This window comes from Hordeum vulgare, chromosome 3H (assembly GCF_904849725.1).
Source record: "Hordeum vulgare subsp. vulgare chromosome 3H, MorexV3_pseudomolecules_assembly, whole genome shotgun sequence".
In the NCBI taxonomy this organism is placed as follows: Eukaryota; Viridiplantae; Streptophyta; class Magnoliopsida; order Poales; family Poaceae; genus Hordeum; species Hordeum vulgare.
Window position 1 is genome coordinate 225,386,847 of NC_058520.1, and position 15,624 is coordinate 225,402,470.

The window sequence follows — 15,624 nt, forward strand, 5'->3', positions numbered from 1 at the left end:
CACTATGTCCCGGCAAAAAAACAGGAAAGAAAATCTTCAATAATCACCGGTAGCAGCACAAAATTCGCCGATCATAGCAAAAGTTATTGACGGTTCCAGCAAAAGGGATGTTTCGCCATCACTAGTCAGAACAATATAAATAGGGGTGAGAAATACGTGGTATGGGTTAAAGGGTACGCCCTCCATCCCATAATATATATATCTATACCTACTAATAAAGCAAGATGCGTTTCTGTAATTTTTTAATTCATTCAACCATATTATTATTTTATATATTTTTACTTTCCTATATGCTACTAAATTTTCATTACGGTGCAACCACAAAAAGGTATGTCTTAGAATTTTATAAAGGGGCGATGCATAGGGTCTGCCGATGGACTAAGCTGGGGAGCACCAAAAAATATATACGCGCACAAGCTAATCGCACTAGTGGAAAACGGGCCTTTGGCCTGGACCCTTTACTCCCGGCCTCCATCTGGCTTCCCAAGACGACAGGTTACCCAAGGCTGTGGTAGGCCTTAAGCCACAGTTTGTCATGGGAGCGCCTTTGGTCAGCAAAGATGATCTCCCAACAAATATGCGTTACTTGCATACATGGTACTTAAGTGAATCAAAGAATGGGAGAACGATGATCGTGGCGACTGTCCCACGGGAGTACTACGGCCGCCCCGAAGAAATCCATATCGACTTTGATGAACTCTTCTAGATGTACAATGCCGACGCCCTCGACAAATCGCTTGTGAGTTGCTATTGTCTGTAAGTTTTTCAATTCGTTGTCTACATATAACTTGTTTGGTTATTTCAATTCATTGTCTACATATAACTTGTACTCTATTATGCAGAATGAATATTCTGGGATGTAAAAGTAGGAACATCCTAAATATTGGGTTTATTGACCCAGATAAAATACATATAGCGACGCTAACTGATAAACCCAAGGAGACGGAGGAAAACCTTCTAAGGTTTCTAACAGATCAAAATTTCTGTGACCACATACTGTTTCCATACAACTTCAAGTGAGTGTTTTTACTCTGTTGTGTTCATTCACTTATAAGTGTAATTGATAAGTTACTGACACACACATATATATATATACATGTGCAGCTACCATTGTATTCTGTTGGACATTCAAATTGATAAGGGAGTTGATGCCTTCGACCCATTATCGAGACCCTTGGAGCAGTTCCAAAGCCTGCAGGACATGCTCCAAGGGTAATTTCAATCATTCTTGCGCTCTATCGGTCTCTTTCGATGATTTTCTGATATACCAATTAATAAAAAACTTAGCAAATCATTTTCCTTGTCGGGCATGGTTTGGAAGCGGTTCAAGTGCATGACTGCCGGTATCGAGCATGAGAAGCTGACTTTTAGAGCGGCTCAGGTAAGTAGTAGTATGATATACTTCTATTTTCAATACATTTATGATGCTAGATTACTATTTTGATTATATATACTCTATTGTCGTAAAGTGCGACCAACAGCCACGGGGGACGCATCTATGCGGATACTATGTTTGCGAGACCATTCGCACGTTTACTTCTGAGCACAAGGATTACAGATACGACGTAAGGAATGAACATTCACACCTCTATTTTTACCCGTCATTCTTTGTTATCATGATTGATATTCATATTCATCTCCTCTTCTTATATAGTACACGGCCATGAGGGAGAATTACCTACCAGAGCAACGCGCGATTGCTGTTGCAGAGGAGCTTGCGAACTTTTTGAGGACGGAAGCTATAGAGGACAAAGGACGATTTAGTGTAGCTAGGGGCCATTACTGATGTTGGTCCATGTAATCGAATAGACGGGCTCTAGTCCCGATAATTCAGATCTCTATATAATTGTATATATATGCTCGCTTGTAAGATAAGTTAATCTTATATATATATATATGCATAAACATGTATATTTAGAATTATATGAAAACTAATTCCCGAACACCAAACGAGGCATCACGTTAATCTCCCGAACACCTAAACCCTAAAACCCTAAAATAAACAAAATCTGCAGAAACTCTTTAGTCCCGGTCCGTGTTAAGACCCGGGACTAAAGGGCCTGCCCCTGAGGGCGCTCTGAGGCGCCCACGTGGAGCACCTTTGGTCCTGGCTTGGAACAGGGCCGGGACTAAAGGTTAGGCCTTTAGTCCCGCCTCTTTGGTCCCGGTTGGTGAACCGGGACTAAAGCCCCTTACGGGTCGGGACTATAGGCCCTGTCCCCACTAGTGTCGAGACTTCAAATCCATGTCAATGGAAGCCACACCAACTGAAAGTAGCTTTCTATTTGCGTTTAAAGGAAGGATAGCTATAAAATTAAATAATCCCACCTCGCTCTTTTATAACAGATTTAGTAGTTTTTATAGATGAATGCGAGCCTAAGAGCAACGGATAGCGAGAGAGATCTCACAAAGTGGGGTGTGAGGTGTTGTCATGGTAGGGCTGGAGTTGCAAGTTCGTAGTGAGAACTTGAGGTGGAAGAACTAGGCCACACTGGGCGGAGTCGCGGCGGCGGATGAAAGCGTCCAGATGCACGCGAGCGGGAGATGGGAGGCTTGCCAGAGGACGCACATGATGGCACGGATGCGTGTGAGGCAGACGGCTACACAGACATGCAGGCCCGGGCAAGAAATTAGAGGCTCACTGGAGGACTCACACATCATCGCTTGGGTAGTGGCTCACATGCAATGAATGCAGAGATGAGATGGCTCGGTCGACACAGGAGGACGAGGGGACGATCTTAGAAGGAAGAGTCCGCTTTCGCCGCTGCCAGCGCCGGGAATGGATGAGAGGCTGGAGGATCTCACAATTCCACAAGCAAGGACGACAACGTCTTGCAGGGGCATAAAGCGGTAGGAAGCTGTGCCGGTGCCAAGTAGTGGAAAAAGTCATATGGGATGTTGTCGTTAGCATTTAAAATGTAGAATTATGAGCATTTCATGGTGATGGTGGCACTCGATGTTGTATCCCTCAACTAGAGCATGGCAACAGTGAAAGCACAACTTCTCCCTAGGTGGTTTTGGTAATTAATAACAACATATATGTCATTGGACTCATGATTCTATCTAATATATTCCATGAAAAGTTCAATGATGGATTGTCTAAGGATTGTGAGGAGAACCCCTAGATGCCAGGAACATCTATTGGCAGCTAGCTTAAAGACTCTACATTTTAAATTTTATGAGAAATGCATTTGAGTCCATAGGAAAGCCAATACTATTAAAAGGCGATGAGGTGTCTATGATGATCTAGTTACTCAACTGATTAAAGATTAGCCTCCAAAAATACTCATGAAATTCTCCCACAAATATTTTGTCCAAACCGCAAAGTGAAATTCGGTGCCACCAATATTTTCAAATCGGCTCTACCGATTTCTACCCTAGACACAACCTATGCCAAACCCTAACATCTCGGTACCACCAAGTTTTATTTTGGTCTGACCGAAAAATAGTGACCAACTCTCCGGATAGCCATTTCCTAAATAGGAATGTCCGAGTTTTCCAAATCGGTGCCACCGAGTTTGCTAACTTCCTAGGCCAGCCAAAATCCGACCCTCCGAGATTTCTATATCGGTCTCACCGAAAAGCCTAAAGTTGCCACATTTTGCACTAGTCGGTGCAACCGAGTTTTTTTACTTCGGTTTCACCGAGATGGGAAATAATGTTGTAACGGTTGGGATTTTGAAGATGTTTGTATATAGCCCTCCACCTACCTCTCATTCAAAGAGGAAGCAGTCAGAACGAACCAACACTTGCCCCATCCATTTTCTGAAAGGGAGCCACCTACTCATGTGTTGAGATCAATATATTCCAATCCTACGATATGAATCTTGATTTCTAGCCTCCCCAAGTTGCTTTCTACCCAATCAATCTCTTCTACCCAAGCCAAATATGTGAGAGAGTCATTGAGTGTTGAGGAGACAATATTTTGAAGCACAAGGGTAAGGACTTCATCATACTACCCCATCTGTTACCTTTTCGGAAGTGGTGTCTCCTAGACTGGTTAGGTGTCGGTTAGGAGCCTCCGACTTCGTGTGGGGTTGAACCAAGAAGTTTCTGAGGGCAAGGAGATCGCCTACTTCTTGAATATCTACCCCAAGTGAGTTATACGTCTCCAACATATCTACTTTTACGAACACTTTTGCTCTGGTTTTGACCTCTAATTTGCATGATTTTCACGAGACTAACCCGGATTGAAGTTGTCTTCAGCAAAACTACCTTGGTGTGATTTTTGTGTAGAAATAAAAGTCCAGAAATGAAATGAAACTGTTTGTGAATTATTTATGAAGCGAAGACCTGCCGGAGAAGTGCTGCCACAGGGCCACAATATAATAGGGTGCCCCGTTGCCGTGTCGTGATAGCTTGTGGGGCCCATGTGGCTACCCTAATTCCAGTCCTATAAAATCACATCTTCGAAGAAAAAAATTCAAAGAGAAGTGTTTATTGCATTTCACGAGATGGAGCCACTGCCACCTCCTGTTCTTCCTTCGGAGGGCTGATTTGGATTCCGTTTCGGGCTCCGGGGAGGGGGATTCGTTGTTGTCGTCATCACCAACCCTTCTTCATCAATACTGCCATGATGCTCACCACTGGGAGTGAGTAATTCCTTTGTTGGCTCGCTGGACAGCGGTGTGATTGGATGAGATTGATCATGTAATCAAGTTAAGTTTGATAGGGCTTGATCCCTAGTGTCCACTATGTTCTGAGATTGATGTTACTATGAATTTGCTCTGGTTAATGGAATTGGATCGTGAAGCGACTGTGGAAGAATTGAAGATGTTGCAACAACGCTCAAGCATGTGGCATTCGATTCAGCTGCCTATGCCCCAAAGAGTTCAACAAGATTATCCGTCTTGAGAATGCTAATAAAATTTGGGATACTTTGGTTGATATACATGAAGGTACCAAATCCATGAGGGAATCTAAGTTGGATGTGCTATAGAGTCAAATTGACAAGTTCAAGATGAAGGATGGTGAACGAGTCACTCAAATGTACTCTAGGCTCGCTCTCATCACAAATGAGACTGTCGGCTTAGGAAGTGAAGAGATGACCGAAAATTCATCATCAAGAAGATCCTTAGAGCTTTGGATGGAAAGTACGACACCATGTGCACATTGATCCAAATGAAGCCAAACTATAAAGATCTCAAGCCAATAGAAGTCATTGGAAGGATTGTTGCTCATGAAATGTCACTTAAAGACAAAGAAGAGCTTCCTAACAAGTCTAGTGGTTCTTACAAAGCTTCAACTGACACTCCCGCTACTTCAAATAAAAACATTTTTACCAATGAAGAGATAAGTTTCATGGTCAATAAATTCAACAATTTATACAAGAGTAGAGGCAACGAGAGGATCTCCAACTCAAGATATGAAGAGAAGCATTAATCTAGTCGTGACCGGAATTGTTACAATTGTGGAAGGCCCGAACACTACTCCAATAAGTGCATTTCCCCCATAAAAGAAGAGAAGAGTCACCAAGAAGACGAATCTCAAGAGACGAGTCACCTCGAAGAGAGAGAAGGAGTAGAGAAGATCTTAATGAATGAAGACCCTCCCGGAGAAGAAAGGACTCACAGAAGAAGGACATGTATGCCAAGAGCCACTCACTACGAATAGATAAGGATCATGTTGGTGAATGGGTATCCGGCTCCGAATCCGACAACCAATCCAAGAGAAGCTACCACTCCAACTCCTACTATAGTCAAGATGAAGGTCTTCCTGGACTAGCACTCGTATCCTCTAATTCCTATGACATATTAAATTCACCAAATGAAGGATTTGGAAATTAATTCATGGCTAAAGGTCCCAAGGTATCACACCCTAATTACTTTGATTTTCATAGTGATTAGGATGACTTACTTGGAGATGATGACTTTCTCTTAATGAAACTAGTGATATCAATGTAAATGAACTTGATGATAATCATGCTAGTCAAGGTAAGTCATGTGATGATGATAGGAAGAATATTGAGCGTCTAACTAAGGAATTAAACATTCTTAAGTTAGCCCATGAATCTACTCTAGAAGATCATAGAATGCATGTAAGAACTCATGACAATCTACACTTCGAGAATGGAAATTTAGAGCAAGAGCATGAGTTTCTTAAAGCTATCAATGACGAACTTTGAAAGAAGAGTTCTTCTTATCTGGCCAAATGATTACTCTTGTCTACTTTTGTTCCACAAGTTAAATCTAAGCAAACTAGTAACAAACGCAATAATGGTTCTTCATCTAGTAACAACAACACTAATGCTAAATCAAATGATGTTGTTTCTAGTAGCTCTATTTATTCCACTAATGATTCTCTTAGCCAAGTTACACTTGAGCAAGAAAACAATTTATTGAAAGGAATTATAAAGAGAGGTGCTTACAAGAGTCTTGATAAAAGTAAGCAATTTGAGAAAATTATACGCAGGCTAAGAGGACACTAGAAGAAGAAAGGCATTGGATACATCAATGTTAATGGAGTTGAATGGTAAGAAGTTCTTGAGGAGTGACTCCACCAACAAAATTCACTCTCATTCATTTTGGCAAGAACTATTTGCAATCAACTCCAACCCTATGCATTAGTTCAAGGAGTCACATATTACCTCAAAGGTAAGCAAGGGACAAGGTAATTAATGTATCAATGGACATCATATCATATGTACTTCACTCCATATCCATAGACATCCTTGTATTTGTTCCTTGTGTGGGACTAACCCATGTAGGTGATAAAAGTATGAAACAACAAGGATATCTCCCAACTCAAGATGATCTTCATCAATAATGAGCATCCACCACTACCATACCTACATGAAGTTTTCTACGACAAAACCCAAGGTTAGTTTGTCCCTCTTAGGGGGGATGTCACATCAAGGGGGAGCTTTACTCTAAGACTTGAGTCAAAGCATCTCACTAGATGTGAACACATTAAAATCTTTATGTAAAAGTGGTAAACCCACTTGTGCTTAAACGATGAGTATGACCTAGGATCAAGTATTCTTACTTGGGTCCTAAGTCAATATACTCATATATAGATGACTTCGTCATCGCCAAAGTGTTTGGTAGATACTAGAGTGGTTGTGCATGTTTGTCATGTTTTATTTGACATCTTATTGTGTGAGCATGTTGGTATGCATATTTTTATCCATTCAAGGACATCCAATTGTGGTTATTTGGATTTCATTTTATTTGGCCAATTGGATGTACGAGAATGCCTAAGTACCCCTCTCTAGCTATCTATGCTTTCTCGTCTCAAATTATATTCATGCTCCATCACCGAATTTGAGCAAGCACTTTTCAGACCCTCTGTGTGAGGAGCACTTGGAGTTGTTTTTGACAATGGCTGACTTCCAAAACCTCCCATGTGCAACTCAGTGTAACCAACTCCACAAACTCGGTTCCACCGATGCATTAGGGTTGATCTAGATTTTCACCTCGGTTCTATCGAGTGTCACTATCCTATGGAAATTAAGAAACTCGATGGCACCAATACTATGAGTTCATTGCTGTCGACAGTAGAAGGGTATATATACCCACGGACCCAAGACTGAAAAATAGTTCAAACCCTTGGCTTGCTGCAACCCTATGTTGCTGTCGCTCATGTCTATGGATGTCTTTCTCATATCCAGTGCGCTCTCACCGCCGAAGTCCGCCGCCGTCGATGGCGATCTGCCCCGCCGTCGCCGCCATAGCGAGTTCTTCACCAAGCTAGGTTAAGAACTCGGCCCCTTTTGCGCTCCCCATTCTAATTCTTGCACAATATGCTTTCTTCATCTTCATGCCATGGTTTGCAAAGCTTCTATCCATAGGAGATATCCAATAGATTAGGAAATTGAGAAATTTTAGGTTCACGGTTTCTCTATTTGCATTTCGGTAGCATCGAGTGCAAACGAATCAGTACCGTCTCACGTGTTATCATTTTTGGTGATTCCGACAATGATGGCCAAGTCCTTGTTAAAGAGAGTATGTCTCAGTGGCCCCGAAAATCAAATCTCGATGGAACCAAAACACACATGGCCGAATTCTAAGACTAAGATTTTGAGTTCTAATATTGCAAAATGAGTTGTGTTTTCTGATTCTTACTTTTTCCACTATTCAATATCTATTCATAGGTGCACCTTGTCAGTATGTTAGGTTCCGAGGACAGTCAGAATGCATACAGAGAGCAGAGTGTTGAGCTAGGTTCAGGCACTGGTCCCGAGAGAAGCGAGTCAGACCGAGGCACCCCCAGCTCCCATGATCTACCCAAGGCAGATACTAGGGCAAGGAAGAAGCTCAATTCAGATGAGGAAGATGCAGATTTTGTCCTTGGGGAGAGCACTTCCCTCAAGCAAAAGGAGAGGGCAACTACCAGGAAAATTCCTTAGTTTGTCGAACCCAATAGAGGGTTATCTCTATCTTCAGAGCAACCCTGACACTGGAAGGACAAAAGTATTAGCTAAGAAGTCAGGATAGAAGAGGCAAAGGACCAGGTTTTTCAAAGTTGTTGTGCAACCATCAACACCTTAGTACCAGTTGATGACAAGGAGGAAGAAGAAGAAGTTCATGCTAACCCACCTCCTTCCAAGCAGAGGAAATTAATGAAAGATTTTATGCCAAGGAATATAGCATCCAAGGCTTAGCCATCTGCTCCCAAGAGCAAGAAGCATGTGGCCTCTAAGCCAAACATGTCTACAAGATATATACTTGCAGCTCAGAAGAACAAGGGTTCTGCTTCAAGAGATGCTCCTCTAGAGGAAGAAGAATTTTTTTTGGTGAGGAAGCTGACACCTAACATGTCCATTTTACATCATGAATTATTATCGATATTTGTGTTACTCTTGTCCATTACTCTCTATTATCATACATTTCCTGTGACCTTTCTCTCTGAATTTGCAAGGTACATCACAAAGAGGGAAATACCTCGAAACTGGAATTATGGACTGGGAAACAGGGAAAAAGGCAGAAAAATCAACAGAATCCAAATGAACTAAAATTTCACGGAATTTTTTTCTGGAATATTTAAGAATTATTGGGCCTAAATATACGAGATGGGGCCACCTGTTGGCCACAAGGCAATAGGGCGCGGCCACCCCCCTCGCCGTGCCCTGATGCCTTGTGGGCCCCGTGTTGGCCTTCTAACGACCCTCTTCTCCCATATGGTGTGGCTTCACCTAGAAAACATCATAAGAAACCTTTCGGGACGAGGCGCCTCCATATCGAGGCGGAAACATGGGCACACACCCTTTTGCTCTCCGACAGAGAGATTCTGCCGGGGAAACTTCCCTCGCATAGAGGAAATCGATGCCACCGCTAGCACCAACGCTTCCTCCTTCGTGGGGGGACCAATATTCATCAAACTCTTCACCAGCACCATCTCATCTCTAAGCTTAGTTCATCTCTTGTTTTCAATCTTTGTCTCAAAACCTCACATTGGTACGTGTGGGTTACTAGTTGTGTTGGTTACATCTTGTAGTTGATGCTTGTTGGATTACTTGGTGGAATATATGTTCAGATCCTTAATTATTATTATTTCACCTCTCATCTGGAACATGTTGATGAGGTGTGACTAGTAACTATTGTTCCTGAGGACATGGGATAAGTCTTGTTATAAGTAATCATATAAAGTTCGTATTCATTCGATATTTTGATGATATGTATGTTGTTACTTCTCTTAGTGGTAACATGTGAACATCGACTACATGACACTTCACCGTGTTATGGGCCTAAGGGAAGGTATTGTGGAGTAACAAGTAGATGATGGGTTGCGAGAGTGACACAAGCTTAAACTCCAGTTTTATCTGTTGCTTCATGAGGGGCTGATTTGGATCGACACGTTTAATTCTATGGTTATATTTATGTTAATTCTTCTTTCGTAGTTGAGGATGCTTGCGAGAGAGGGTAATCATAATTTTGTTATTTTCAAGTAAGAACAACACCTTAGCACCAGTCAAACCTCATATCAAACTACCAAAGAGCAAACGCGAATCAACTCAATATGGTGAACATGACTAGACATAAATTCTCATTTATCCTCGGGAGCGCTTGCTTTATATGAGAGTACTTTCAAGCCTGTACTTTGCTACAAAAAGGATTCGGCTACCTTGTTGCACCTTTATATAAGAGTATCTCACCCAAAACTAGAAAAATTCAATCACACAAAACTTAACAGAAACCTCGTGAGATCCGTAAGTATAATAAGCAAATAAAAAACTTTAGGTTTTGTTACAAATTGATTCATACTTAATTATTGCATAAGGTACTATATTCTAAATTCTCCATGGCTTATACCCCCCCGATACAATACATAGCAAAATCAAAAGAAGCAAAGTATGCAAGCAAAAGCAGAATCTGTCTAAAACAAAATAGTCTGTAATGGTTAGCACAAATACCAAACTTTTGTAACTCAAACAATTCTGAAAAATAAGGAGGACCTCACGAATTTTTATGTTAATGATGTGCAAAAACTTCAGATCAAAAAACACGTTCCAGTAAAATCAAAGAAAATCTGCAGTGGATGTCATAGTTTCTGTTTTTGCACCGTATCAATTCTACTTATCATCCAAATCATCTGAAAGGCTTTACTTGGCACATTATTGAAATAAGAGACACAAAACATGATTAATGCAGTAGCTTAATCATGTGAATACAAAAAACATAAAGTATATGTGTTGGGTTGTCTCCTAACAAGCGCTTTTCTTTAAAGCCTTTTGGCCAGGCATAATAATATCGATGATGCTCACATGAGAATAGTAGATGAAACATGCAAAACAGCATCATGAATATTATGACGAGCACACTATTTTTATGGTACACTCGTAAATGTAAGGGAATAATTATTTTTATGAGAAACTTCCATCTAAAATTCTACATTGTAACCATGAGCATGAACCCAAGTGTTCAAGGTCGACCCTCACTTCTTCATGCATAACTTTCCAATCACTTCTCTTTTAAGAAGCAAGTAATTTTTTTGTGTTTTTCTAATTTTGTTTGTTTGTTAAACCCGCAAATAAAGAAATAAAACAAGAAAACATAAATAAAAAAAACAAAATCTACTTAGTGATAGAAGGAAACAAGGATACACGAAAATATTAACCCCACGTTATTGCTCCCCGGCAACTTCTTGTATCATAACAAAATCTACTTAGTCATAGAAGCCAACAAGCACACACGATAGTATACAGTACCAATTTTCATGTCTTAGATGCTTGAAACTTCTTGTAATATTTACTTGAGATTTTGTATCCCATTCAGTCTTATCCTATCCTGGTTTCACCTAAGGATCAAAAACTTCATCCACACATAACTTGAAAAGAACTCGTGAGATAGCTTAGCACACATAAGAATAAATATACACTTCATGTACGTCCAAGAAAAGTTTCATAATAATTTTAAAACAATTGGTACTGAATACTATCATTTCCACAATTTATATCTACCAATATAAGCCATGAAAACTTTAGGATAAGTAGAAAACAAAACTATGATAACAATCTGTCCAAATGGAACAGTGTTAGCAATTCATTTAAATAGTATACATGTGTATCTACAAAATTTCTTAATTTTAGTACAACCTATAGAATTTGTATGCGAGTATTATATAAAAATTTCATAAACTTTCCACGTTCCACTAAAATCTCATAATTCAAATACTATAGCAAAAGTTTCTGTTTTTATACAACACACCTCACACATGTATTCGAGCATGCTAAAGGCAATTATTTGAATTTTTTATTGAAAAACAAGATTATAAGTAACAAAAAGCAAAACACATATTATGGGACGAATAAAAATATAGATCCATGTAAGATATATCGATAGTGTTGAAGAAGAAAGATGGGATGCCTTCCGGGGCATCCCCAAGCTTACATGTTGAGTATTCCATGGATATTACCTTGGGAGTTCCTTGGTAATCCCCAATATTAGGCTCTTGATGCTCCATATTCTCCTCATATTGGCATCTCACCCAAAACTTGAAAACTTCAATCACACAAAACTTAACAGAAACCTCGTGAGATCCGTTAGTATAATAGGCAAATCATGATTATTGCATAATATATTGTATTCTAACTTCCCCATGGCTTATATGCCCTAATACAATCCATTGTATCATTAAAACAAGTAAACTATGCAAGCAAAAATAGAATCCCGCCAAAACAGAACAGTTTGTAATGATCGACACAAATACCAACCTTCCATAACCCAAAAAATTATGAAAACTTAGGAGGACCTGAGGAAATTTTATATTAATGCTACGCAAAAAGTTAAAATAAAAATATGTTCTAGTAAAATCAAAGAAAATTGGCATTGGACGTCAAAGTTTCTGTTTTTGCACCTTATCAATTCTACGTATTATCCAAACCATCCCAAAGGCTTCACTTGGCACAATATTGAAATAAGAGACACAAAACATGATTATGAAGTAGCTTAATATTGTTAACACACAAAAGCAGAAAGGATATGTGTTGGGTTGTCTCCCATTAAGCGCTTTTCTATAATGCCTTTTAGCTAGGCATAATAATATCAATGATGTTCACACAAGAATAATAGATGAAACATGCAAAAGAGCATCATGAATATTATGAAAAGCACATTATTTTTATGGTACAATGGTAAATGTAAGGGAATAGTTATTTTTATGACAAAATTCCATGAAAAAATCTACATTGGTTCCATGAGCATGAACACAAGTGTTCAAGGTCGATCCTCACTTCTTCAATGCATAACTATCCAATTGCTTCTCTTTTCAGAGGGAACTAAAACATTGTATTTTATTTTTCCAATTTTTTTGTTTGTTAAACCCGCAAATAAAGAAATAAAACAAGAAAATATAAACAAAACAAAAACAAAATCTACTTAGTCATAGAAGCAAACAAGCACACACGATAATACTAACCCACACTATTAATCCTCGACAACGGCGCTAGAAAAAAGCTTGATAATCCCCAAGTTCAAGGAATCATCATAGAAATTTCCAAATATGTAAGTGGTAAGTATGGAGTGTCGAACACACAAGGAGCTAAAGATAAGTCAATATTCTCTCAAGTCCTATTTGTCACCGATACGACTCTACATACACCGAATGTTTCCTTCTATCTAGTAACGAGAAAGAAAACTGCACTGTGGGTATAAAGAGGATAGCTTTGCATGATACTCGAGAATAAAAATATGAAAATAGTCATTGCCTAAATAAATTTATAATATATTACGATACATTACAAATAGAGAGTGTGGAATAATGATGGTATGGTGTGTGGAATCATCCTAGGCAATTGATAGCAAGATCGGTAATCATTCTTGCAATTTTATATGAGAGAGAGGCATGAGCTAACATACTTTCCGTACTTGGACCATATCAACTTATGTTCGGATCTCTAGCAAGCATCCGTAACTACTAGAAATCGTTAAGGTAAACCCAAGCATAGCATTAAACATCAAGTCCCCAATACTCTCATACGCAAACAACTCCCTTACTCGGGTGTAAGCTTCGGTCACTCTAGCCACCCACTACAAGCAAAATATGAACATATTGCAAACCCTACAGCATGAATTTATGAACTCATTGGCCGGCATGTTGCCTTGTGGGAGCCTCGGGCATCGTGTGGCATTAATTCTTCTTCCGAAAATTCAAATATATTCCAAAAAAATCTCCATAAAGTTTTATCGTGTTTGGACTCGTTTTGATATGGAATTTCTGCAAAACAAATAACTAGCACTCGACACTCAATAAGTAAGTTAGTCCCAAAAAATAGTATAAAATGTTGCCAAAAGTATATGAAAGTTGTAAGATATTGGCATGAATACTTCATATATTATCGATACGTTGGAGAAGTATCGCACTCTTACTTATCAAAAGGACTACGATTGATCCCCTCTACTTGTGGCGCATCAAGACTCTTTTCTGGCACTGTTACCGGGGAGTGAAGTGCCTTCAGTAAGTGGAAATTGGTAAGGAAACATTGTTGGTGTATGTTGAAATTTAGTGTTGGTTGTCACTATGGATGGTCAGCCTTTGAGTGGCTTATTCGGGGCATTTTTGCCTCAAACTGAAGTTGATGAAGTTGTTCCTCAACCAACTGAAAAAATCTATTATGAGATTCCTTCGGGTATGGTCGAGAAACTGTTGGCTAATCCTTATAACGGTTTAACTCATCCTAATTACCATTTGTTATATGTCGATCAGATTTGTGGATTGTTTAAGCTCTCAGGTCTACCCGGAGACAAAGTTAAGACGAAAGTTTTCCCTTTATCTTTGGAGGGGAAACCATTAATGTGGTACATGCTATTGGACGATATTGGGCCATGGGACTGGAATCGCTTGAAGCTGGAATTTCTTCAGCAGTTTTATCCTATGCATCTATTTCTTCATGATCGGAATTTTATTTATAATTGCTGGCCTCGTGAAGGAGAAAGTATTGATCAAGCTTGGGGGAAGCTTAAATCTATGATGCACACTTTCCCCAACCATGAGCTCTCAAAAGAATTGATTATAGAAAATAATTATGCTCGGCTTTGTCATGATGATTAAACATTACTCGATTCTTGTGCAGCTAGTTCCTACATGAAGGAGGCCATTGAATTAAAATGGGATCTTCTAGAAAAGATTAGACACAACTCTAAAGATTGGGAAATCAAGGAAGGTAAAGAGTCAGCCATAAAGCTTAATTTTGATTGTGTTAAATCTTTTCTGGAAACTGCTTGTTTCTATGATTTTGGCAATAAAATATGGTCTTGACTCTCAGATAGTAGCTAATTTCTATGAATATTTTGCGACGTATGTTGATCTTCCCAAGGAGAAGTGGTTTAAATATCACCCGCCCATTGAAAATTACCTGATGAACCTGTTAATATTAAGAGGGATGAAATGATTGTTAACCATGTTGATCCAATTGTTCCTACTGCTTACATTGAGAAACCTCCTTTTCGTGTTAAGATTAGGGAACATGCTAAGGCTACAACTACGGTTAATAAAAGTTACGTTAGGACACCTAAACCTTCTGAACAAATAAATGTTGAGCCTAATGTTGCTACTCCCTCTATCCATATATATATAGGTCCTAATGTGTTTTTCGAGGCTAACTTTGACCATATGTTAGAGCAATAATATATGACATGCAAGTTACACAAAGCATATCTTCAAATTTGTGCGTGAAAGGAGCTTTCAATTTTATAATTTTCACATTATACATTTCATATACTATTAATCTTATCAATAGTCAAAGGCAATCTCAAAAAATGCATTAGGCCTTATACATATGGATGGAGGGAGTATAGTTAAAGATCTCATAGTTGATAATATTGATGGGTGATACGTCTCCAACATATCTATAATTTTTTATTGTTCCATGATGTTACATTATCATTCTAGGATACTTTTGGGGTATTTATTTACCAATTTATATTCTTTTTTACCACTAACCTATTGACCCAGTGCTTTGTGCGAGTTGTTGTTTTGTGCTTGTTTTTCACTTTTTCAGGTTTTCAATACCAAACGAAGTCCAAATGACCTGAAACTTTTTGGAGATTTTTCTCGACCAAAAGAAGACCAATGAGTATCGGAAGAAGGCTGGAGGCCACCCGAGGTCCCCACAATCTAACACGGCACGACCTGTGGGCCCCTCATGACAAGTGGGTCCCTCGAGGCTCTCCAGACTCCATCCTCTGA